Source organism: Chelonoidis abingdonii, chromosome 5 (assembly GCF_003597395.2).
Source record: "Chelonoidis abingdonii isolate Lonesome George chromosome 5, CheloAbing_2.0, whole genome shotgun sequence".
Classification (NCBI taxonomy): Eukaryota; Metazoa; Chordata; order Testudines; family Testudinidae; genus Chelonoidis; species Chelonoidis abingdonii.
Window position 1 is genome coordinate 84,886,343 of NC_133773.1, and position 23,113 is coordinate 84,909,455.

Sequence of the window (23,113 nt, forward strand, 5' to 3'; positions counted from 1 at the left end):
TTGTGAAGATCGAGATTATATAACAGGGTTCAAAAAAGAACTAGATAAGTTCATGAAGGATAGATCCATCAATGGCTATTAACCAGGATGAGCAGGGATGCAACACCATGCTTTGAGTGTCCCCAGCCTTTGTTCACCAAAAGCTGGAAGTGGACAACTGGGTATGATCATTTGATGTTGCCCTGTTCTGTTCATTCCCTTTGAAGCACTTGGCATTGGTCACTGTTGGAAGACAGGATACTTGGCTAGATGGTCCATTGGTCTGACCCAGTGTGGCTGTTAAGTTCTTTTGCAAAAAAAATTTTTAATAATAAAAATATTTAGTACAGATACTCAAGATGACAATCTCTTAAGATAGCAACAATGTGAAATAACTACCTTGGCAAATAATGCGTTTTACAAATCTTGGCCTACTAGGAAATGTATATTTGTATAAGTTTCCTAGTCACAAATCTAACATTCTGGAGCAAAGTCACTAAAACGTAGTCCAACAAACAAATGTTCCTTTAACATACCCCTACCTTCCCCCTTCACTGCACCCCACTCATAGTTGTTGTCCTTGGTCAGGGTCAGTGGAGACCCAGAGTTCAGAGGTGATTTTGACTGAGTTCACTTCCCACCCTGGGGGCAGGAGGAGGGAGAAGGCACCTTCCTCGTTCCTCCAGCCGCTCACCACTTTGCTTTGGCTGCTGTTTGTTGTACCAACATTCACTCCACCTCTCTGTCGCTGATGGCTCTGTGCCATCACCTTCTGCTGCCGCCTGTCACTGTGACCTCTGAGTCAGTCTCGTGAGGTTCCATCCAGGTTTCAATAATTTCAGCTCTCAGTGGGGGAATTTCACTGATAGTACAGGCTGGGTTATCTCTTCCACAGAAACGTAGACCTGATTATCAGGTCTATTTCAGTGCTAGTGGTCATCTAACAAAACAAAAGACTTGAGCTTAATCAGCTATATCTCTCAACAGAGGAGAGGGACAGGTCAAATAGTGCCTGTGACTCTTAAGCAGAACCCACGCTACCGAGCAAAACACTTCCCACCCTCTCTCCACTGGGATCTGCCATTCAAATCTCGCGCTTAGCAAGTGCAGTTCAGTTGAGGGTGACCAGTGCTTAATTTGTAATGAAAGAGGTGCCAGGAATCAAGCAATTGGATTCTGGGGCTCAAGCAAGTTTTTTACTTTAGTGACTGATGTAGCAAGCCCAGAGATGCTGGGGTCATGAACTTTCAAGCCCCAGCACAAATTAAGTTCTGAGGGAGACCCCCTCATTCAGGCAGGCTAAGCACAGTTCTGCTGCCCTTTACTCATACAATAAGGATAACAACATCTCATTACTCCTGCATTCAATACTAAAGTGATTTGTAACCCTACACCAGATAAAATTGATTACTTGGGCAACAGAGCTGTCTGCTGGATACCCAGGCAGAGCAGGTATCTTCATGTGAATATTGTCTGGTCCTGAAGCCTTTTCCTCTCACTCCCCGGCTCATCACTAGATGTCAGCAGAGAGCTTGTTCAGACCTTGCTTACAAATAATAACCTGAAATTATTAGATTGGCCAACATCACCAAAATGAATGCACCAACATTGTCATAAAAAGCAACAGCTGTGTGAGGAAGCTAGTATTTGTTCACACTTTTCAGACCTATTATGCTTTTTCAGATACAAATATTTTATCATATACTGTATATGCTTTTAAAGTCTACATTATTGCTTCAATTTCCATTCAAGTTTCCAATCAATGACTAAATTGGCAACACGACATGTAACTAGTTCACCCTTGGGGAGGCATGTTGGGGAAATTGGGGTGTGGGGGAGGAAATCCTTGCTTGTGAAAGCTTGGGGCAGACCATACTGACTTTCAAAGTAACACACAGAAGATTAGTTGCAGACTCTAACTCAGGGGTCGGGAACCTATAGCACGTGTGCTGATTTACTGTGGTACACTGCTGCTAGCCTGGGGTCCTGGCTGCCAGGTCTGCTCAGCCTGCTGCTGGCCTGGATGGATGGAACCCCAGGTCGGCAGCAGACTGAGCGGGGCCGGTGGCTGGGACCCCGGCTGGCAGGGGCCGGCGGACGGAACCCCAGATCGGCAGCAGGCTGAGCCACTCAGCCCACTGCTGGCCTGGGGTCCTGGGTCTGGCACCCTCAGCCCGCTGCCAGTCTGGGGTTCTGTCTGCCAGCCCCTGTAAATGTAAAATGTATTACTGGCACTCGAAACCTTAAATTACCGTGACTAAATGAAGACTCAGCACACCACTTCTGAAAGGTTGCCGACCCCTGCTCTAACTGAGTAACTGTGTGATTATCTGTCCTTGCCCTGGTTCAGAACCATAACAAATCCTCAGGAAACAAACTTGCCAACAATCACCATTTTGACTTAATTCTAGTAGTTTTTTTTTAGTTAATTATAGTAATCCACTTGTAAACATTGGCAGCCCCATTAGTGGTCTGTTTGTATCTCCTTTACTTCCCTCCTCCAGCTTCAGAAGTCATTTCAGAAACCCTTAGCCCTGAGACTGTTACTTCCCGCCCCCAAAAAAGGGGGCAGGGGGTTATTGCAGCAACTCTAGTTCTGTTGTTATGATGCCTCGGTAGAGAGAGGAGACAAAAGAGAAGAGCTAATGGCATTGAAGATGGAATGAGGTTAGCCACAACCTGAGGCAAATACAGACCCAAGCAAAATTACATTTTGCAACCCAGAGCAGGATCCTGTAATATGTCATGAGACTGTTGCATCTTATCACTAAGATGGACTTGAGATGTGCACAGTTGGTTTTTCAGATCCCCAAATAGCTATGGACTCCCAAGTGTACTATTCAAAATACCAGAAAAGACTCAAGGTAATAGCATGCTTTTGAATAGGGAGAGTCATCTCATTCTGTTTGCATGTGAGTGTATGTATGTATTTGGTAGTTGGAGAAATTGGATTATGCAGGCCATGTCACTCATTACTAAAGGGGATCATCCCAGACATGCAATGCATGTTGCAACTGTGTGTGAGGAGGGAAGAGGGGGCGGGGAATGCATCAGGACTACATAATAGTATAGGGCAAAAGTGGAAAACAATACTACAATCAACTCAAACTGCAGGGCAAACTTTGTGTACGCAGAATGTAATTATCTGGATTTGAGCAGGGTCATAACTCTCATATTCTTTCAATGGTATCATGAGGGGTATTCTTAGCATTTCAAGTACTAATATCTTGATTATATGTCTCATCTGAGAAACATGTCCCCTAACATAGTGCTGCAGAATTTGGATCAGAACTGACCAAAAGGGAAGAGGACCACCTCCTAATTCACTGATAACACTTCTTGAAGTTATTGCTGGTCCCGTATTCAAGAACCAACCAGTATGGCTGCAAGTAAATATCAATATGGTTTTAACATGAATTCTTAACTAACATTGCAGTTCTACTATGTTAAAATATATACCTTTTTTAATTGACACAGAAAATTTTTAATTTCCCGCCTTTGAAAAAGCAACAGCAATAACACTTCCAGATCTCTCGTCTCGAATCAGCAAGCAAAAACTCTGTAATACTTAGTATCATGGCAGAATCAATGGCTTCTGTCTAACAGCCTGGCCCATGATAATAGCAGTTTGCAATAATAACTGCATACTGTACAAACCTGAAAAAAAAAAGAATCTGGATTATAGCACATTGAAAATAAAATGATAAATTGGCTGAGGAAATAGGACCTCAATAGTTCAAAATAATCCAACGTATTTTGGGACTGATGAAGCAGTTCATGTGAGCTGTGAATGATTCAGTCACTCTGTGGCTTTGAGTACTCTTTTTACTTTATCTGTGGTGAACTTGCATGGCAGCTACAGGAAGCAGACCCAGTCCCACACAAACGTGATTAAAATCGAATTGCTTGGTACCTTTAAAGAACCATCAACTGCTAAAGAGATTTAATCTGAAAATGCAAAGAGAGATGGAAACCAAAAGTGTCATGGACAGATTTTAGACCGTCTCATTCAGTTGAGAAGGGTTGCATTGCAGATGGCTCTTTTGACAAGCTAAAATATTTAGTTTGAGTTCTGCAAGAAAGAGTTGTCAGAAGGAAATGCTTTACATTTATTAGATGTGTAACCAATACACCTTCTAGATGTTATAGGAATATTCTATGAAAATTAAAGAACTGAAAGAGGTGGAAAGAGTTACTGTTTAGCTGGGTAAATAAGATGAACTTTTCAATAGAAAAATTGGTTTCTTGGGAGGCTGCATTTATAACTCTGGAGAAATTTAACTTTGCATTGTAATGAAATAGTGTAGTGACAAAGATGTTGCTCCAGAACACCTCCTTGCAGCCAGATGCAGCGATGAAGCAACTTTTGCCTCAGTTTCCCACACTTTATTGGCCTATTCCAACTGTAAGAATGTCCTGGTCCTCCTACCAGACCACATTATGTTGTCCTGCCCTTTCTGAGGCATAAGATTCTATACTAAAATTCAACCAAAATATATAGCGAAGCCAAGCCTTCAGCTCGACTGGGCTCTGCTGGCAGCAGCCTCACTGCACATATGCCTCAGCTGCTCTAGAGTACCTGCTTGTTCCTCTTGTGGGTCTTCTCTAAACTCTCTTCCATTTATCAACATCCTTCTTGAATTGTGGGCACCAGAACTTAATACAGTATCCCAGCAATGGTGGCACCAGTGCCAAGCACAGAGGTAAAATAACCTCTCCACTCCTACTTGAGATTCCCCTTTTTATTCGTCCCAGAATCACATTAGCTCTTTTGGGCACAGTGTCACACTGGGAATATGTCTACACTGTCAGAGTTACAGTGCCAGCAGTTACAGCGCTGCTCAGAGAGTACTGAAGAGAAACTGCTGTTGTGTGTTCACGCTGTCAGCTGCCTGCACAATAGCGTGTTCACACTTGCGGCACTTGCAGTGGTATTTGGAGCAGTGCACTCTGGACAGCTATCCCATAGAGCACCTCTTCCTCTTCTGCTGCTAAGAGTTGTGGGAAGGTGAAGGGGGTCGCGGGGCATCCTGGGTCCTGTCTCAATGCCCCATGATGCATCGCTTCGCATCACAGCAATCCTTGTGCTTCTGTCCGCATTTGGTGACATCTTTCAATGGTTTGTATACTGTGCACTCCATCTCTTCAGACTACCAAAATGGATCCCAAACATTGACCAATGTGCTGCTCACTCTGACTAAAACATCACAAGTGGCAGTGGAGTTATTCCTTAAACTACAAAGGCAAGAGGAATGTGATATTGATCTCACTATGCGTAGTAGCTGCAACACAAGATTGCTTGTGGCATTCACTGACCACAGTGGAATGCCACTTTTGGGCTTGGAAAAACAAGCACTGAGTGGTGGGATCACATCGTCCTGCACATCTGGGATGATTAGCAGTGGCTGCAGAAGTTTTGGATGAGGAAAGCCACATTCATGGGACTGTGTGATGAACTTGCCTCAGCCCTGTGGCTCAAGGACACAAGAATGAGAGCTGCCCCACCGCTGGAGAAGCATGTGGCCATTGCACTGTGGAAGCTGGCTACTCCACACTGCTACTGATTGGTTGCTAACCAGTTCGGAGTGGGAAAGTTGACCATTCAGCTCATATTGACGGAAATGTGCAGGACCATTAATTGCATCCTGCTCCAAAAGACCATGTTTCTGGGCAACATCCAAGATGTGGATGGCTTTCCACAGATGGACTTCTCTAACTGCAGAGGGGTGATAGATGGCACGAATATTCCAATTCTGGCACCAGACCACCTAGCCACTGAGTACATTAATTGGAAGGGGGAGGAGTGAAATGCCATGGATACAGACTAGAACAAGGAGATTTATAAGAGGGTGGTGGTGGTGGTGTCTTTGGGGTGCATAGAAAGAGTTTTTTGCAACAGTGGCTGCAGGGGAGGGAGGGAGCAGGGCTGCTCAGTTTCCAGTTCTACTATACCAGTGTCCACTTGGCACTCCATAACACTTTTAAGAGCTGCTCCGTGGCCTCATTCTGGTGCACTGCGTTCTCCTTTCAGTCCCTCTTCTCACTGTCCTTCAATTCTTGTTTTTCGGCTGCAGGGTGCATCATGACCTCACAAGAAAGTCGTCTTTGGTTCTTCATGGCTGCTTTCTAATTCTGTTCAGCCAGCCATAACAAAGAGGGAGTTTGGGCTCCAAAGGTCATCTCTGTGAAGCCAAAACGCAGCATTTTACAGAAGCAGTATTGTTTGCAACACATAGAATACTGAGTCAGTGATTTAAAACACAGCTGCTATTCACATACCTGTCACTAACTGGCCAACACCAGACAAACGCACACGAGCCACAAGACCCCCAAAATGGTGAATAACAGCAGGGGCAGAGGAAATCAGTGTTCCTGGACCCTAGTGTACACTGGGCACGTGGCTTTTTGGGAGAGCCAGCACTGTAGGGGGGTCCTGATAATCATTCCTGTTCCTACATTTTCCATAGGATGTGATCATTCTGGAAGATATCTCGCTGCTGAGGGTGAGCAGGGAATCAGCGGAAGGTCTTCTTCAAGACTGCGGCTTCTGCCCTGGCCCTTATGTGGCTCACCTGTGTGCAGCAATGGTCCTCCCCCAGTGACAGCAAGATGCCACGGGAAAGTGACCCTTAATGGGGCAGGAAACAAAACATCTCTCCAAAGTGGATTGCCCAGTATTTCCGTGAGAGATTCCTGTAAAGTGAGGGAGTCGATCAACAACCCAGTTCTGCTGCATTTACAGTTACATCAGTTAGGATATTTTAATCCATTTAATGTGTGCCATGTTAATTTTATATCTCTATAGTTTCTTTCTCTCTCTGTCTCAGTATTAAGTCAAATGTCTTACAGAAATCTAAATATATTACATTAATACTATTATCTTTATCAACCAAACTTGTAATCTAATCAAAAACATATCAAGTTAGTTTAACAAGATCTATTTTCCATAAATCCACATTGATTTGCATTAGTTATATTACACCCTTTTAATTCTTTATTAATTGAGTCCCGAATCAACCACTCCCTTATCATGCCACTGATCAATGTCAGAATGACAGCCCAATAATTACTCAGCTCATCCCGTTTACCCTTTCTAAAAATTGGCGTAACATGAGCTTTATTCCAGTCTTGCTGGAAGTTCCCCAGTGCTCCAAGACTTATTAAAAATGAATATTAATATTCCAGTCAGCTCCTTAACCAGCTGTTTTAAAACTCTTGGATGTAGTTTATCTGGACCTGCTGACTTAAAAATGTTTGACTTTAGTAGCTTCTGTTTAACATCCCCCAGGGATGCTAGTGGAATGAAAAGAATGGTATTCTTACCAAATGATGAGACTATATCATCTGTTTTCCTCAAATACACAACATAAATATTTATTGAACACTTCTGCTTTTTCTGCATTATTGATAATTCTACCGTTTCTTTGTAGTAATGGGCCAATACCAATGTCAGGACTTTTTTCCTGATTTTTTTTTTTAAAGGTGTTTCCACTGCCACTTTCATATTAAGGAAATACTGCAAGATGAATAATAATTTTAACATAATGTGTGGTAAGAATGATTCACAGACTGAATGTGATAGTCTATAATTTCACATACTGTATTTATTTGAAATTGAAACGTGTAGCTTATTTTTCAGGACATATCTAGAAGCTTGTTTTAAAATAGCTACTGTATTTTCCACCTAATGTGGAAATATTCATTTCCCCTAGAACTTCCTTATTACTCTCAGACAACACAGTTTAAATTTGACTGGGGACGTGATGATAGGACAGGTGTAGAAAGCTCTATTTTAAAGAGATTTTTCAAATTATTTATTAAAATAAATTTATAAAGGCTGATGTCCCACTGAGGCAATTCTCAGAGGACTCATGGCAATGTCCAGGCAATAAACAGTTCGTCAACTCAGATCAAACTGTTACATGTTTTAGAAATACAAAATTAAAATCTTCTAAGAAAACCTGTTTGCCAGGCTCTCTCACCTCCTGTTTTCATCCACTCAACCATGGATCTGACCCTACTCCTGAGAATTTTGCTTTTGACTTCAATGGGAGCAGAGCTGGGCCCATAACAATGAATGTCATGCTAAACTTTTCCCAGTATTTTCAGATTAATAACTCTGCTTATGCTTATGATGATGATGGAATTTATTTGCATTTGGACTTCAGTGATGAAAGCAGTGTAAAATGTTGAAATAATGTAACCTTTTCATTTAGAAATGCTGACATGTAAGTGCCTATATCTAATTCCTTTGATACTCATTATCTGAACAATGATCATAAGTGGCCCCTTCCATGCCCAACACATCAGAGTTGTACTCCAAGGGGAGGGCTATTTTCAATAGGGCAGCAAGCTGTGTGTGTGTGTGTGTGTGTGTGTGTGTGTGTGTGTGAGAAAGAGCCATACCAGTGCTGCTTTGCTCCTTTATGTACTCTGTATTTATCAACATTCACCAGGGTTAATTTAAATTTAATCTGGCTGGCTTTTTCTGCTTTCCAGAATATTTTACCTTGTAGTTCAGTACAGTGTTCAATTGACATGTCTGCCTCTTTAAATAACAGCAATTATGAAAGCACTTTTTTACCATCTAAAATTAAACATTTCAGTGAAGTTTAATGACTCCGGGGTGCACACTTACAGCTTTTATTCACATGAACAGTACTTGCATGCATTAAGGACTGCTTTCATGAGTAAGGTTCGCAGGGTCAAACCCTTAAACTGAAAATGCAGAATTTGCTAAAATATTTCTGATGCATGTTCCATGGGAGTTGATTTCACGTTGGTTAACTAATAAGATTGGAAGAACAGCATGTATTTATTCTCAGATTCTGCCTTTATTAGATCAAATATATAGTAAGTGGGGTTGGTAGCAATACGTAATAATAAGGCTGCCTGAACTTCCCACTAGAAGACACTGTTTTCAATTGGTTATACTTTAAGTTTGGCTAAACAGTTTGGGCTGATATTTTCCATACAAGGAGCAGAGGCACCAGAACAAAGTGAACCAGGGGGCCATGACCCCATCCCTTTTTACTGATCATAAGGATGAGTGACCAGGGGTTGGAGAAGAGTAATCAGGGATGGGGCCTTGGGGAGAATGGGCAGTGTGGGGTAGGCCTGGGGGTCGGGGGGGGGGGGAAATTCCCCTCCCACTTTTAGGGAGCTTCCACAACTCCTGACCAGGCTGAATTTGTTTTTGGAAAATTTTGACCAAAATAGTTCAGCCATTTGCAAGAACAAGGTTAAGGGGAAATACATTGTTTTGCCCAGGTTAACAATTTCTGGTGACCTTTTCTTTATGTTTTTGGATCAGGGACTCAAAACTTGGAAGGTGGGTGGCCTCTGGGTCAGGGATGTGCCTTTTGCCTTTCCTCTATGAACTCTGCATAAAAGTGGCCAAGCTGAAAAATCCCAGTTCACACGTATTCAGTACAGAGGTCTGAAATTTAGCTGCTATCTTTGCTTAAGATTCTATCAGCAGTGGACGTACTCCATCCTGGGAAGCAGCTCTGAACTGCTGTGGAATGTACTAGGTCCAAGTCTGGGCCCAGGCACCTGTGCAAATAGGATAGAAACTGTTTCTCCTGTGCTCTCAGTGGCTTCCTGCTGGGACTTACCCATATGAATGAGAGAGTTGCCTGATATGATTGCAGAGGGTACAAGACTTGAACCTTGGGGGATGGGAAGGAGCAGTAGATTGGAATAAGCAGCCAGGAAGGCAGAAACTGGGAGCAAAGTCTGGCTGGGCAGAGAGGGAAATTTGGGACTGGGAGCTTGGGGTGAAGGAATGGCTAGGGAATGAGCATTGAGGGTGGGGGACAAGGGAGAGGGAGATTTTGGACTGACAGCCAGGGGGATGAGGTTGTGGGGAGACTGGAAGTCAGAAAGGGGATATGAGTGTTACCTATCAGCAATGTGTTCTTGGGGAACCAGGGTGCCGTACTCAGCCTTTCTGACTCGCAAAAGACTTCCCCTTCTACCCACCCCCCGCAGCCTCTCCTTGAACCAAAGCCAATCAGAAGAAAGACTTACAAAAAGCAATGAAAAGGCAGTGGGAGACCCACCTAAACCCCTCAGACAAGGGTGACAAGATTAAGGAAACTCCCCAAGCCTCATTTGCATTGAAGATAGGACAGGGAGGCATCTCCATTAGTATAGAAGAACAGAGATTCCGAGGCAAGAACTGCACGGAGTTCTGGGAGCAGGAAAGCCCTGCATGATGGGGAATCTCTGCTCCAGATGTTAATGAACCCTCTCCTGCACACACCAAGCTCAGTAGTTATCAGACCAATTCTAGTAAAAAATCCTTTATTGGCATCCAAAATATTGAAACTGTCTAATTGTGAGCTCCCTCTAAGGAACACTGTCCATAGCCAGGAATAATCAGTACCTGTTGTCTAACCTGAACAAAACAACTTTGATGTACTCCCTTGAGCCATCAGTTTACCCATAAACAAATCTAGTGTTCTCCCTTGAATGATTGTTGTTTCCCTACAAAACCCCCTACCCATGCTCAAGTAAATGCTCTAATGCCTGGATCCAAAATCTGCATCAGTTCCATTGGGACTTCATCTTCTCCTGACTGATTGTGCCGGGCGTTCTGCCTGTCTCCAGCACTCTGGACCCTCAGCTGCCACCTCCACCACCTGAAAACCCCGACTGATTCAAGAGTGGTGAGAACCCAGTACTCGCTCTCTGTCTCGGCATAGCCTTCTGACCCTGACTTGTGTGATCAGTTATAGTTTTCTAAACCTGATTTTTATAATCAAATTTAAATTAGATTTGATAACTGTTTTGTTTGCCTCCCCTTGTATGGTTATTACCTGGCAATAAATAACTTTCCTGCTTAAGCTGGTTGCTTCTTTCTCTCTCTCGTTCTCCCCCTCTTTGGTTTTTTTTTTGGCTCCCCACTCACTCTGCAGCAATGCTTCCTCATACCTAAGCTAAAGATCCCTTCAGTGCCCAAAAATCCTGTGGGGTTTGCTCCTCAATTGGATTACTGTGAGAACAATTGTAGCCTGAAAGTGGGGATAGGGACGTGCTGAACCTGAGACATATGAGGGTTGCAGATTGAAAGCCTGCTCAGGCATACTCTATTTGGGTGCAGTGCCCATGACATATGAAGGCAACAGCTTGAGAGGTGGTGTTCAGCCCAGCCTGCTGAGTCCAACGGCATATGAGGGTGACAGCTTGGAAATGCTGCTCGACCCAGACTACTGAGTCCAGGGACATATAAGGGGGTCAGCTTGGGAGTGCTGATTAACCCGGTCCTCTCAGACATGCTCTGTTAAGTGTGTGGGTTCATCTGATTCTGCTACTGGAAGAACCCAGCCCTGGGGAACCGAAGACCTGCAGGATAGTTCCATTGGGAGGGAATTTGCAGCAGGGACAAGTAGAGCTCCACATGAGAACACAGGTGACACAAGCAGTACATTGATAGAATTACAGACACCCCTACCCCAGAAGAGTAATCCTAATAAATGAACGTACCCCAAAGAAATGGGCAAATCTGGTAAAAAGAGACAGAGCCAGCATAAGAAGATGGGAGTGGAGGACTGGGTCTGGCAGGGCAAAGAGCCTGCAGCGAAGAAGCTGTGAGGTAGGGGAATGGACATGGCTGGGCAAGGAGACTGGGACTGTGCATGGTGGGGAACACTGAGGTGGGCAGTCTGGAGTAGTAAGACAAGGACTGGCTGGGCAAAGAGACTGGGACTAGGAAGAGAAGCTGAGGAGTGGAGACTTCTGATGCATGGCCAGAAAGGGTTAAGCGTCCTGCAGGATAAATGACTCCAAGTCAACCCTTAAAGACGTATGGAGAGAGAATGTTTGAGTTTTTGTATATTTACATATATATGGGTAGTGGTCAACAATGTAACCAACAGTCCCTGTCTATGCTGTATTCTGATAATTCAGTGATCAAAAGAACATCCTAGCATTGAAATGAATTGTAAACACGGGAAATCACTGTATTTATCTCTTTGAAATGTATGTAGCCGATAATTTGCAAATGGTGAAAAACAGGCAATTGCCTTATGTTAATTTGTGTAGCTAATTACTGGTGATGGACCTACTTCAAAGTCTCTCTGATTACCTATTGTAAGCCCAGGGATGATGGCCTGTCAAAGAAGGCTTCAAATTATGGATCCTGATCCTGTAGTCTCAGAACTGCTTGAGCTTAATCAGGGAAACTTTGAGTCACAAGATTGAGATTCCAGGTAAGCTGGTATACCCTGAATCTGCAACTACAAAGCTCACCATCTCTGCCGTGAATCTGAACCGCAAGAATTAAACTCATGTCTGTATGTATATTGATTTTTAATCTATACTCTCTATTTTCTTTTTAAATAAATTTTAGTTAATTGGCTGTAAGTGTGTATTTGGGTACTATCTGGAATATTCAATAACCTGGGAGGTAATGTGTCCGATCCTTTGGGATTGGTAGAACTTTTTTCTTTTACATGATGAAATAAGATTTTCAGAAATCTTCATTATGTTTGACTTGGGTACCTGGATGGAGGCCTGAGGCTGGGTTACTTTAAGGGAATTGTGTTGTTGGCTTCCGGGCAACCAGTGAGGTAATAAAGAAATAGTTTTGTGCTCACTTGGTAAATCTAAGTACTGAAATATCCACCAGCTTTGGGGATTGTCTGCCCCATTCTTTGCAGTTCAGTGACCTCAGCTGGCTCCCACTGGGATCCTGGTCACAAGACTGAAACTGACTAATGGAGAATAGGATTGGAATGAGGAGCCAGGGGTAGGGACAGGTTGCAGGGGAGGAGCAGAAGGAGTCATGCCTGGGGAAAAAGGCAGTGGAGTTTGTGTCACTGCAGCACACTCCAAAGCCTGAAATGGACCTTAAGATTCCTGAGTCTCACCATTCCTCTGCTGCCAGCAAATACTTGTTAAACACACTAGCAAGGTGTCCCACCTTTCTGTAGTGCTGATTCACAGAGAGGATGACCTACTAATATTGTTATCAGTTATTGCCTTAGCTCTCGTCGCAGAGGTCTGCGTGGTGGATCAGCCCTGCTTATGACTCATGTAGGTGCCAATATGATTACACATGACAGAACATCTGGGCTTTTTCACGTTAAAAAAAAAAAACTAAGAAATTTATTCACATAACCAAAACCTGTTTTAAACGACCATACGTTGCGAGGCCAAGCACTCAAAAGATAGTAAATGCCAGAATTAAAGTTGCCTGTGCAACCTTAGTTCCTTAATGAATATGCATTATGATATACTCTTTAATCACAGGATCACAAACATTTTTTTTTTCAACTGGACCCCATCCTGATTCAGAACATAGGATGGCCTTGCTCTGGTGATGAATCAAGATTGTGTAGGGAAGGTGGAGAACCTCTGCTTTCTTTTTTTGCAGAAGTTGGAAGGTGTTTAGTGAATGAGGCAGGGAACTGAAGGGAAAAAAAGAATGGTCTCAATCTTAAGGCAGTTGAGCACTGCTCATGAGAACTGGACTCTGTTGCAGCCTCTGCCACAGAGTTCCTATGTGATGCTAGTCAAGTTGCCTAAGTTTTACAGATGATTTTGTGTTCCTCATTTTCTGGGTCCTTTGGGGGCGGGTGTCTGATTTGCAGAAGTACTGAACATTCATCTCTGAGACTGAAATCAAAGGGAGCTTGCTCTTGAATATACAGAGTGCTACATAATACTAAATACTCTGGAAAATCAGATAATAGGTGTCTCAACATTGGTGGATATTTTTTTACCTAATCTCTCTGTGACTCATCTTCTCTCCCCGTCGCCCCTCCCCCCGCTTCACAAGAGCATTGTGGACATAAATTCATGTTTGTGTAGCACTGAGCTACTGTAGTGATGGATGCCACAGATCAGCTCATGGGGAATATTAATAATTCTGACTTCAAAGCAAGGTTTGAATTGTATGCAGGGGTTTGACTAATGTGCAGTAAATAAGCCCTAGGGTCATACATTGAACAATGAGGAGAACACAAAATATTGAATAGCTGCTCATTAAGTGAGCTCCATACATTCTATGCCCTAAGTAAAGCAGAGGTCTATGGAAAAAATAATACGCAGCCATTTAATTAAAGATTTCATACTGCACGCACATAAGGGGATGAATTGAGGTTGCCCCGGGCAGCCGTAATTCTTGCATTTCTTAACTTTGGCATGTTTGACTTTGCAGCTTTAACATTCTTTTAATGGAGGATGAGGATATATGTATAAAACTAGGATATGAAAAATGTCTCAGTGGAGGAGCCTGTGTTAGTATAACTTTATTGGTACTATATTTTTAAGTTATAGTAGTTATTAAAATATTTATAAACTCAATGCTTCAAAACTGACAATCACTGGGCTTGAGCCTTTTTTCCTTGTATAAAGAATGCAGGATCACCATATGCTATTTCGTCCCTATTATATTCATTAATCCTGTTTCTCCCACTCAGGGGTGGCTCTAGACATTTCGCCACCCCAAGCACAGTGGCATGCCGCAGGGGGCGCTCTGCTGGTCGCCGGTCCCGTGGCTTCGGTGGCCCTCCCGCTAGCGTGCGTGCTGACAGTCTGCTGGCCCCGCAGCTCCGCCGAAGCCATGGGACCAGCAGACCCTCCACAGGCATGCCGCCGAAGGCGGCCTGCCTGCCACCCCGTGGAGACCGGCAGAGTGCCCCCTATGGCATGCCGCCCCAAGCACACGCTTGGCATGCTGAGGCCTGGAGCCACCCCTGCTCCCACTGATATGTCCTCAAGATTTGTGTGGTGCTAGAACAGCTATTCTCAGTGGCTGAAATTACATTGATCAAATTCAGTCAATTTTAATCAACTTCATCCATGAAAACTGGAGACATTTTTTTCAGTGTTTAAATACTGTTAAGACATTGCTAAATGCTTGATTCTGTTGTTTCCATTTTTATGCGCACAACAACAAAATAAATTTAATATATTAAGGCCTTGGGTTTCCTGGTGGTTTCCAGTATTGCCAACTCCAAGCATTCAAAAATGAGCCAGGCCCCCAAAATAATGATTAAAAAAAATTGGAGGGTTTCTTTTTGCTTGTCTTCTGGTTTCCAAATGGTGACACTGTGGTCACATTTTCAAGCTTTACTCTGCAATAACGAGGGCTAGAAACATAATTTTTGTTTTAAATAAAAGCTGAGTTGGTCATCTAGCCACTGGACTCCAGGACCTGTGACTGAAGAACAGATATTGCCAGATTCCCAATAAAACCATAACTATATGGAGTTCCATTGACTGTTATAGGACCCGGCACAGTAATAAGTGTCCACTACATGGATCAGATCGTAGGATCAGGCTGTAATTTGTGAAACTTCATCCCTTGCATTTAGAAACACCTGCTTTTGTACCCCTAATTTTTAGCATAATCTTACATTTTTAAAAGTTCTACATTCAGTCGTTTGGTAGTTTGAGAGAGATGGGTAAACCTGTTGATAAATACATTTTTCAAACTTGTGGCGTTATGGAGGTAATTAGCTAAACATGAGCTCTTAGTGCAATGCTGTGGCCAAAATGTGCAGGTATAGGCTACGCCTACAGTTGGAGCTGGGGGTGTGATTCCCAGCTCGAGTAGACATACTTGCACTAGTTCTCATGGCACTAACACACTAAAAATAGTAGTTTAGCCATGGTAGCACAGGCAGCAGTGGATGGTGTTGAAATGGATCTTTTAATGGCTCACAGTTGGGCAGTGGTTTACCAGTACCAGTGAGAATCTGGAAACCAGTATGCTTCATGCACAGTCATTTATTTGAGAGAGAGAATCACACAGGCAGTTAAAGTTACATGGTGTATATTCTTTTCCATAAATCTAGTTTCCCAGGTGTTAAACCCTCAGTAACTATGTTGCCTTACACAGTATCCTGACTGGCAAACAAAGCAGATATATCTACCAGCTCTAGATGGAGATTACTTTTCTTTCCCCTCTAAGGCACTTGGTCTGCCCCTCAAAGCAGATGACCTCTGAGTCTAAGATCTCTTGAGGCAGGGTGTCAGTTACCCCGGTGACTTCTGTCTCACAGACTCAAACCTTTTTGGATATTAATTGGGGAGTTGATCTGATTTTTCATTCACTGTGCTTAGCATTTATATACCCTTTTGTTCTCAAAGGACTCACATGTTCCAGAAATACGCCTTGTAGGCATTTATTACTGGTTTTCTTCATAATTTTGGAAGGGACTGCAAAGCAAACACACAGACAGACCAAAGCTCATCCATAGTCTACCATCTCATAAATCATTCACTCAAGCTCTTAGTGTGAGGTTATTAAAAAAGAGTCATTTTGAGCCGTGTCACCAAGCCTACTGCTCGCATGATCTTACATGTTCTTTACTTTGTGAGCATGTTCTCTGCTAATATATTCCACAAAAATTTGGGATTAAAACACACATGCCCATCGAGCCATTGTTCACCATTCCAGTGTAGTTTCGACACCTCTAGTAGTATTCCACTCCATTTATCTAATGCTAAGAGAAGCTTGCTCCCAAAATCCTCTAACAGGTCCAAACATGCCAAGCCCTACCAAACTCATGCTTGCCACATTTATCCATATCAATCACAGCAATTCATAATAATTTGGCACCATTTCAACAAATGGCAGCATGGGCTAGCTGCCCTGAGTACAAACACTCCCAGACCCCTGTGGGACTGTACGCAGGGTGGCTAGCCCATGCTGCAGCTCACCTTGCCTGTGCTACCACAGCTACACTCCTATTTTTAGTGCACTAGTCTAATGACAAACATGAGTATGTCTACTTGAGCTGAGAGTCACACCCCCCAGCCTCAAATACAGCCATAACCTTAGCTGCATAAACAGGGGAATCCAAGTAGGAGCAGAGAAGTTACAGTACCGCTGTATTTGGCAGCAGTGCAACTGCTGCAGGACTATTGTGTCCTGTTCTGTTGGCCCCAACTCAGGAAGAATGTTGGTAAGTTGGAGAGGGTTCAGAGAAGAGCTGTGAGAATAATTAAAGGATTGGAAAACACGCCTTATTGTGATAGACATAAGAAGCTCAATCTATACAGTTTAACATAAAGAAGGGTAAGGGGTGACTTGATCACCGTCTATAAGTATCGATATAGGGAACAACTATTTGATAATGGGCTCTTCAATCTAGCAAAGGTATAGCTTCCAATTGCTGGAAGCTGGGGCTACACAAATGCAGCCTACCAATAAGGTGCATGTTTTTAACAATGAGAATAATTAACCATTGGAATTACTTACCAAGGGGTGTGATGGATTCTCTAGCACCGGCAATTTTACATTCCAGATTGGATGTTTTTTCTGGAAGGTATGCTTCAAACAAGAATTAATTCAAGGAAGTTATGTGGCCTGTGTTATACAGTAAGTCAGCCTACATGATCATAGTGGTCTGTTCTGGGCTTACAATCTATGAAGCAATAGTGTGCATAACTAAGTATTCACTTTTACACTTCCATAATTACATAGAACCAGGTAATAACAGGAAAGTTGGCTAAATAATCAAAGCAATTGAAAGCACTGTATGTGAAATTGTTACACATTCATGAATTAACATTCAATTAAAATCTGGTGTCATTCTCCAACATGAGGAAATTATGAAAAAAGTCCATTTATTTTTAAATTTTCACAAATTTCATCCAATTTAATGATTAGCCAAATGTTCAACAAAATCTTGATCAATAGATATGTACTCGTAGAATGACACATAACAGGCGAAGTCTGGGTTTCACATACATTTATGTAGCTGTTACGAAATTCAGTGTAATTGAAAGCAGAACTAGGACCATGAGGTTCATTAAACTGCCCAAAGGATCATCAAGTTCATTAAACTGTTCCAAACACTCAGCCATAGGAAATTGGTCAGGCTGCAGATAGACATTTATATGAACAATAATTGTAACTACATTTTTTATACTAACTGGGCAGGACAACCATTTATACCTTACATATTTCAGGAGATTAAGCAAATTACTCCCTGCCTGGAAATTCTTCCCCTAGTTTCTTTATTGTGAAGTTGGTCATTAAAGAGGTTGGTTGTCTTCTTCAGACTGTAGTGACTAATGTCAGAGAGAAGATACTGACTAGCTGGACCATTAGTTGGAACCAGTATTAGTGAGACAATTAAGTTAGTTGTGCTAGGGAGGAGAGTAGGCTGAGTTGTGTTGTCTATCTGAAGTGAGGCTTCTCCCTACTGGGAACCAAACACCACCTCCCAGCTTGCTTTCTCATGGCTTGTCTACACAGAGAGTTTGTACATGGCAAGCCAAGGCTGTGAATCTACAGTGCATGAGCTTGCTGCACATTAACTGGCCGTGCGGACCTTGCTACTGTGTGCTAAACATTCCATAGTATGCTTTCAATACTCCTGTTTCAGTGCATGCTAGGCAATAACTTCCCAAGTAGACAAGTCCTCAGTGAGAGTTTGTTCCCTCCCTCAGTCCAGGAAGCAGCAGGGGAGGGTGTCATATGACTGCAGAACAAGAAGAGCTGGGGGTGGGCAGCAGCGTAACCACCTGCATTTCATGGAAATAAAAGCAAACTGTATGAAAAATACAGGACACATCTTTTTAAGGAACATCACCTCGTGGTGGTTTATTCATGGTACAAAAAATATACATTGGCATCACAGTGTAGAACCCTTTGCATGATTATTGCTTAAACTATATATATATTTGTATCTGATAAAATGCTTATCCTTATTAGATATGGGTGGAAGTCCATCTGACATCCCTTAAAATAAAGGACTGGTGTTTACGTTGGGGTGGGGTATTCTGACACACAGCTGAGAGCACTGCTCGTGAAAGAGTGGATTGACCGCAAACAGGTGGGTGAGGGGAGACAGGTTCAGAATTGGGGGATAAAGGCCCATGGTATGGAATATGAAATCAAAGAAGGGTTAATTGTGAAGGGAGAGGGAAGGAATTATCCTGGAAAATATGGCATGAGCTACATACTGGGTTGGGGCAAATGCTCAGTTTGAGCATATACATCATCAGTGCAACTATCATCCTTCTGTTCCAAGGGCTGTACACTGGTCTTTTGGATTTAAACATGCATATTTTGATGTATCGCCTGACCATGGATACAAATGTTCACCTGAGGATAGTATAGCTGTCCATCCTTGAACAAATTCTCCAAAGTTTCATCGGGTATTCAGTATTCTGTCACACTTTCTAATTTATGGCTTCTTAGCAATAATTTAGGTTACTATTCCAGGGCTTGATCCTGGAGCAGTTAAACAAGTAGTTCTTGCTGAAGTCAATGAGTTTACTCCATTTTCATGAGAATACTTGTCTGAGAAAGAGTTCTCAGGATCCATTTACATGTTTGTAATCAAATGCAGTCCTTGAGCACCCATATGGGGGCATCACTAAGGGGAAGTGTGTGTGGAATGTCAATTTCCATACATCTATAGAGTTCCATATAGGTGATAATTTCTAGATATCTGCCAAAAGCTTGTAGGATTTCACCAGTATAGGAACACTGAAGCATGGCTAGATAGCGGAAGTTTAATCAAGCCATTGAGTTAATATATTTACTTTATTTGAAAAATAAATCACATAGACAACTCCATTGGATGAGGTTTATTTTGCAGAGATTTGGCAGGCAATTTCACATTCCTCAACAACCTTGGTATAGACCTGGATAGCTGACAGTGAAGGACTCTTTAAAATTAAGAGAGAAACGTAGCTAGCGTAATGCTATGAGAGGTGTCCTGTACATATATGAAAGTAAATATTGCCAGATCCTCCGCTGCTATAAATCAGTGGGACTATGCTGATTTACATTAGTTGAGGAGCTAGTCTCTAATATTGCTTAATATATTGGAATAATTTGTTTATAGGCATGTTACACATAATGTATCAAATATTATGGTCAGTATTCAGTAATATGGCTGTTTTGGGTGGCCAATGTGTATTAAAGCTACTTTGAATGCTAGGGTTCTAGGCTTTTTACACTGAGTGTGTGTGTGCTTATTGTATTTATGTTGTTTGCTGTGCAGTTTCAATGGACCAATGAATTCCTTTGTGTCAATTCTTTTTGAAGGTAAACAACAACAACATTGCAAAAGTAATTAAAAAAGCAATCCAAAGGTGCAGTACAGATTGGTCGTAGCAGGATGGGTTATTTGTTACTACACAGACTGATTACAGTAGAATAGATTATTGAAAGATAATCTTCTGAAACATAAGGTAAAGAAAAGCCAAAAAACAGCTTTGTTGCCCTGATGTCCATATAAAATAACACATTATTTGCTGTTTTTCCGTGTTGTTCCACTAGTAGCAGAGTGGAGAAAGAAATATTGTGACGAGTACTATAAATAAATTATTCAAAATGAATGTACATAGCTGCAAACAATTACTGTTTATATATAATAAACACTAACTTATATTAATGTGTTAATAATTTCTGTGCTAGCTAAAAGGAAACGGTGCTATACTTTTGTGTTACATAAAGTTTTCTGTAAAAATCATCACCAATAAAACGACAGTACCAAACACTGCAATAGTGTTATTCAGGATGTGATGACACACAGTGACAGATTGGTTTGTTAGCACAGCCAGGATCATACATAAAAAAGAATTTTCATAGGGCAAATTGAGACTCATTTAACCTTTGATCCTACAATTATATTGCAGGAATGGGGCTTTAAAGAGTGAAAATCACCCACATTCAGAGGGCCTATGCACCACTTATGCCTCCAAAATACAGATTATTTGGATGAAGTGGTATAGCAGCCCTATGTTGGTTTTCTACACAGGGTGAATTTCATCACTTTGAAGGTAAAAATATCTTTACTTATATCTCAGGGCTCATCCATTTGTACAGTTCAATTACAAGACAGTTTGTGTAAACCCACAACTACCAGCTCTTAGTCCTATTTCTACTGAGAAAGAAGCATCCAAGATGCTGTAGACATTACCTATTGATTATAGATGGCCCAGTTCTGTGAGGTACTGAGCAACTTCCAGCAGTTCATCAGTTTGTAAGCCCCTCACAAGATCAGTCCGTAAATCATGCTAGGGAACTAAACATTGGTACTTTGGTTTAAATTTGCAGTCGTTTTGTATTTGGATGTGCTACTGGTTGGGAGTGACTTCGCAAACCATTCCTAAACACGTGCTATGGAATGGTCAAAAAATAAGCAGAAAAATTTGAAGAGGTCAGAAATAATTTCCTAAATATTCCAGCCAGCTGGTCATTAATTTGGGGGCAAACAAATAGCTACAACCAACAATACCCCCAAAAGAGCAAGAGATTAATCTTTTTAAATTATTGCTATATTTAGCAGCTCATATCACCACCAACATACACAATTTCTGTAGTTTTAGAATTCATACAAATATTTCAAAATACCAGAAACGAAAAATGTTCTCAATTTTAATTACAGGCCTGCTCACCAAAATATAGACCTTTTGTATAATATATGATTTATTGTGTTTAGCAAATGAGTTTTTTATTAGAATCAAAAATATATTTTAGCACTTGTGAATTAAAAGGGATTTTAATTCCTCAAATAACCCAGACTAATGGTTGTTTCAAGGCTTATGTGTGTAGAAATGATAAACTTGTAAGCTTCCAGTTTGAAACAGGCAAGTGAAGAAATCCTTGACAATACTAAATTCACTGATGGTTAGGCTACTGAAACTACCTTTATGCTACTTTATCAGATTAATCATAAAATATTACATTGTTTTAAGTGAAAATATTTGTTTTAAATAAGGCAAGACTTTTTGTAGTAATTTTAATATAGGGTGGCCTTGCCTCCCTCATTATTGTGATATAACTACACACTATAAGCAATGTCATTACACAGCTAAGCATCCTCTAAGGATGAAATCACTGAAGGAAGCTATGATATACTTTATACTGTTAATCATATCATATGATGATACCACAATAGAAGAGAACTGGTTATTTACACAGCAGTTTTTACATTACAGATTTGAATATAAACAAAAATGAGTCAAGCACCTTGATAATGCAGTGACCGGCTTGTTTATCTGGCAAATGTTTCATCATTGTTAGTTAGGTTCATTATAAGCCTGAAGTGACTGAAGGACAACATGAGGCACCTGTTTTTAAGGTAAGAAACTATTCAGTTGCCAAAATGTTAGTGTGGTTTCAAGTAGGTATGTTCTGTTTAGCTCATAATTTATATTAAGTCAACTGTACAATAATATATGCCCAGAATATATGAGATGCTTTTAAGGTCATCTACAGTTAAGGAATTATAGAATACAGTGAGTATTTAATGTTTTTAAAGACATCTAAGCTGTTGAAAACCAAATATTTTTCTAGTGTTTCATGTAATTATTTTAATGAACCAGCTTCAATATAGTGTATATTTTAACATATAATAACAATGTGCTGATAAGCTATTAAAACCTCTTAGTCCTGCAGAGATGGCTGGAACTGTCTTGGAAAAGCTCAAGCATCAGTGATTGTGGGAAGTACATATATGCCAGGAGGGGATGGCTAATGATTAGAAAGCTATAATAGCTGAAACTTTTACAGATCTAATTCAGTGGATCGTTCCTTTTAATGATAGTGTGAGTTAAGGAGAGAACAGTCCTTGCATAGTGTTTGAAAGGATCTCAGCCCATTAACTGAAAAAGCTGAAATCTCTTAAAAAAAAAAAAAAAAAAAAAAAAAAAAGTTCACTAGAAGTAGAGATTGACTGTAGAAGGCCAGGGCCTGCCTAGCTGCACTTTCTCCCTTCCCCACCCTCTTCATCTCTTGCCTATGCATGGAACACATCTATGTGTAGGCCACATAGGGGGTAGCTGGTCCAGTACTGGGAACCATCTATTCCTTTGTCCCTCTACCACAGGGCAGCGGTGCCTTTTCTTTTCTCTTCTCTATTATTCTGATCTGTTAATCTGTTTAGGCTTTTATATCATTTTCATCACTAGTAACTATAGATGAGGTGTTTAGATACCAACATTTCAATAAGCTTTTTTGGACAATTTTGAGAAGCAGCCAGGGCTCTAGAGGCTTCCAGGGGTTAGAACATGCTCATTTTGGAAAGCAGTAAGGGAATTTGATATGATTATCTCAATCCTCCAGGCTTCATATGGTTGAGAGCTCAGCTAAGCGGTCAGACCCCACAGAGGCCTCGTCCTTCTCCAAACAAACTCCCATTCCTCTCAGATG